Below are 5,071 nucleotides of genomic sequence, written 5' to 3' on the forward strand. Positions count from 1 at the left end.
TATATTTGGCACACACCCTCTGATCCACCTTTTTGGAAAGGGGAACCACCACCCCGGTCTGCCACTCCTTCGGTACTGTTTTCGACTTCCATGCAACGTTGATGAGACGTGTCAACCATGACAGTCCCTCAACACCCAGAGCCTTCAGCATTTCTGGNGCTGAGTAATGTGATGCCTCTGTAATTGGCACACACCCTCTGATCCCCCTTTTTAAAAAGGGGAACCACCACCCCGGTCTGCCACTCCTTCGGTACTGTTTCCGACTTCACGCAACGTTGATGAGACGTGTCAACCATGACAGTCCCTCAACACCCAGAGCCTTCAGCATTTCTGGTTGGATGTCGTCCACCCCCGGGGCTTTGCCACTGTGAAGTTGTTTGACTACCTCAGTGACCTCCCCCCGGGAGATTGGTGTCGATCCCCCGTCATACTCCAGCTCTGCCTCTACCATAGAGGGCGGAGTTGTCGGGCTCAGGAGTTCCTCAAAGTGTTCCTTCCAACGCCCTAACACTCCATCAGTTGAGGTCAACAACGTCCCATCCTTACTGTACACAGCTTGGATGGTTCCCTGCTTCCCTCCTGAGGTATCGGACAGTTTTCCAGAACAACTTTGGTGCCGGCCGAAATTCCTTTTCCATGTCTTCTCCGAACTTCTCCCACACCCGCTGCTTTGCCTCGGCCACGGCTGAGGCTGCTGCCCTTCTGGTCGGTACCTTGCAACTGTCACGGGAGTCCCCCGGGATAACAAATCCCTGAAGGCCTCCTTCTTCAGTCGGACGGCTTCCCTGACCACCGTTGTCCACCAGGAGGTTCGGGGGTTACCGCCCCTTGAGGCACCTAAGACCTTGAGACCACGGCTCTCCGACGCAGCTTCGGCAATAGAGGTTTTGAAAACCGCCCACTCTGGTTTAATGTCCAGAACCTCCACAGGAATGCCCGAAAAGCTCTGCTGGAGGTGTGAGTTGAAGGCCTCCTGAATTTATTTAATATTTAAGAAATATGTTGCACATGCTTTTAACATGTGTTTTTCATTGAATGAAATTACTAATAATTACTGACATAACTTTAAATATGATGTATAGTTTCCTTAACTAGTAACTCCTAAACTTTGTTCCCTTTCCTCGTTGTAACATTAGTACTTTCCCTGTTTCGTGAGGCACATGCTCACCAACAGTATGGACTTGTGAACCTTGTGCCTCGATTTCCGTCAACTTCCCACTGAAACGCATTGGATTTAAAAATGAGGAGGATGTGAATACGATTTTTTTTTGTAAGAGGGCAGAAATTATGCTTCTATTCATAAATTCATAAAAGTTCACCGTCTGATCACATCTTTGATGTGCGAGAGACTACGAGTTAATTAGAATTTAATGGCCATGCATTTTTTAACAATCCATTTAATAGTCCTTTGTACCAAGAAAGGGACATCAAGGGGGAAACAATCAAAGGTTAGACAGAACTTTTGTGAGAGAAACTTCATTTAGGTCAATGTACTTCTGGGTCAGTTGGGCATCATGGGAACAGCAAAGACGATGAAGTGCACGCACGTACACACGAGGTAGGTTGGGGATATTCATTGAGTTTAATTTTTGTAATATAAAGAGATCATATATCAGTGCTTGACAGTGATCAAGGTTTTCATATAAAATCTGGAGAGAATAACAACAGGGAACACTGCATATCCTTCTCTGACCTGGTGGTTGGAGTTAAATTAATTAGCAACCAAATTCAGTACTCTGGACACCCATGATGTCGTCTTTGGGGATCTCCCATAACTTTTCATTTTGGCTGATTTCCCAAACGGCCAGGGGAGTAGATAATAAATTATTGTAAGTACATTTTTTCGTACCATTTCCGTCTGAGCTGCTCAACATGTTAGCGGCTCTCTGGAAGCACACCTACTACTGTGCCTGGGGAAAACTAAATGTTGGTTAACCTGCATCGTGTGGATTTGCTTTTGTGATTTTAGGGGATAGTTATAACAGGGGGGGGGATTAAGCTTTCAGGCAAATTTGCAGCACTTATCTTTTTTTGTAATAATCATTTCATTTCAGTGAGCCAGTCTTTTTCAGAAAAAAGGTTTGAGAGCGTACAGTCGGTTCTTTTCATTTCAATGTGTTTGCCAAACGAACAGTAGAAGAGAGGATATTGCCAGTTGATTTATGTATCACATTTATAAAGACAAAGGGAGAAATGTTGGATAAAAGCCAACGCTATCTTAGTGATCAGCAGGTGCTCAAGGTGAGGAGAAGCTACAAAGAGAATAAAATAAAAGCAACAGCTCATCATATCAACTGGAGAATTGGTGCATTGACAGAAGCAGATTATTGATAAGAACTACTGAGTAAACAAAGATCAACTGGATCAAATTAGCACGTACAGACAACAGTGGAGGTTTCTAGTTTTACGAAAAAAAGCATGCCATCTATTGTGAATGTCCTTCCATATCAAACCTGATGTATGGCAAACATACTGAGGTTGCAGCACTTTTCTCCTAACATGAATACAATGAATAAGAAGCTAACTGAAAATATACCATCAGAAAAGTGGCATTTCAGCCAAGATAGAGCAAATTCTCAGGCAAGAAGAGGCTGGTTCCAACTTAAATGGCTATTTAGATCTATATCTATATACTCATTAATTTGAGTATACTGTTTTTTAACTAAATACAAATCTGTACATTTGACAGTGTATTGATCAATGAAAATGATCCATTGTTACACATCAAATTGAGAAAAAACAGTGTCTTCAGTGACAAATTTTGTGAGGAAACGCTTCTTAATCTGAAGGTTTGAAGGACAGCTGTTAACATTATCTGTAAGACTTTTATGGAGGCAAAAATGAGGCCCAGGTTTTGAGGGATCAGGCTATTGTAAGAGCAGAAAGAGAAGTGAAGCTGTGTGATGGAGGAGTGTGAGAGTCGGCCCTTCAGGTGTGAATACAAGCCGTCTGATTCAGTGTCTAATAAAGCCCTCCTGTGAAGAGTTAAGAATAGACAGAGCTGAGACATTTAAAGTATATTAAAGCTTTGTAAAACATTTAACAAAGCCCAGTGGACTCTGAGTTATTAATGCATTAGCTTTGTGAAAATGTAACTGTCCATAATTCATTCATGCAAATTGTTAAACTATTTACTGCTGCAACAGATGCTAATTAACAGTTGCCCCTTTTAGGAATAATAAAGGGTTTTCGAGCCAAAATATGGGAAAGGGACACATGTGAGGGCAGGAGGAACTTGGTGTGTCCGTATGGTGATGGCAGACTCTTATTTATAGACCTTTCTTGTAATATTTTACTGACGTTCATCTGTTGACAGGAGTCAGCCCGACAATGCATAATGGGCATCACGATCATTTTAATTGTAATGGTCCTCTACATTTCATCTGTAAACTGTGAAGCACAGCGTTACTGAAGTGATCCTGGAGATCACACTTTTACCAATTAGACTCAGGTCTTTCATCCTCCTATTGCGCACTGAATTGATAAATCACAGCTATGCTTGTGATGTGCGCTTCACTCAAATCGTAAATAGCAGTCTATGGTAGATAGAGCACCTAATTAAACAGGAACCCTGCTGTTCTGGGATCAGTAAATGGTAAAGGTTTCCTCTTTAAACCTCTGTGCCACTGTTGTCAGCATATTAAAGCAGCGGGGTTCAAGCTAGATGTAAGCCTTTTACATAATTATCCCTTGGAACATTTGGTGTTACTGTGGGATCACACAGCAAATGAATTAATACATTAAAAAACCTCCAACGCTACATATTTAGGAAAAATCATGGCACAGCATAAGCATGTTTTCCCTTAACCTCTTATACAGTTTTTAAAAAGGGCCCTTAGAGACCTTTCTACTTTATTTTATTTTCAGTGGTCTAAGAAACATATCTACAATGTTGCATTCATTAACGGTTAGGAACATAATTTAAAACCCACCCTGCACTCTTTTAGTCACTTGGAGAATGTCCAATAGGCAATATGCCAACAAAGAAAAAACAAATGAAACTTTGAAAAGAATAAATGTTTCTCAATCAGTTTCTTGAATCTCTCAGATTAAGCAGATAATTCTCCATGTGCTCATTAATATGAGACTCCTCGCATATTAATAATATTATATAAACTGGTATTAGTGGCTTTAAGGCTTTCAATTTCCAAATTCCATATAATATGATAAATGACGACATGCCTAATGTTCCTGAATGTTTTCAGAAAACATACCCTGAACTTTTCCTCTGTTTTATTTTGTTTGCATGTATCATTATCATTATGGATTTCCGGACTGTTCATATTTACTCTCAAAACCACTGAATCATCAGGACTTTAGACAGGAAGCATACAGGTTTTCAGATTAAATGTGTTTTCTGTATTTGGTGCAACATTTAAAGTACTTGTGTTGGCAATACCAGAGCTGAGGGTTGTTTGGGTTATAATACTTATCCTGTTAGACCCCTAGCCTGTTTTTCAGGTCTCAGGCTCGAAAATGACATTTCCAGAACAAATGACCTTAACTACACTTCTAAAAGTGGAAAATTAATAATCGTTTTTCTAAAAGTAATGATAAACCTGAGTTGGATGTAGAAAAGTCAGAATCAATATAGATGTTTTTTTTATTTTAAAGAAAATTCAGATTGAACATCAAAACTGTAAATTATAGTGTCTGTCCAAAAATTATTTTGTACTTATAGTGAAAACTAACCTTGGATGATGGGTTAGTAGACTAAAAGATTTAGGAATCCAAAGTACAACATATAATAAGTACCCTGTATAAAGATAGATGCAAGAAAAGTGAAATTTGACCTTTTTAGAGAGATTTAGCACAAAAAACCCCACTTCTGAGGTCATTTGGGTGGATTTGACCTATCTCTGGCCCCCCTTGGTCGATTTTGATGATTGACATCTCTTTTTAACCACTAGAGCCAATGGAATCGAGGGTAAATTCCACATACACACACAGGTTACCAAATAAGGAGTGAGAGTGACGCGTAGAAAAACCGGAAGCTGCGCTAACCTCTGGTGGCTACCATTAGCAGCACATTTTTTCTTCTCCGATTTTTGCATAAAAATGGCATTATGGA

This window comes from Notothenia coriiceps, unplaced genomic scaffold (genome assembly GCF_000735185.1).
Source record: "Notothenia coriiceps isolate Sejong01 unplaced genomic scaffold, NC01 NC01_scaffold00037244, whole genome shotgun sequence".
NCBI classification, from domain to species: Eukaryota; Metazoa; Chordata; class Actinopteri; order Perciformes; family Nototheniidae; genus Notothenia; species Notothenia coriiceps.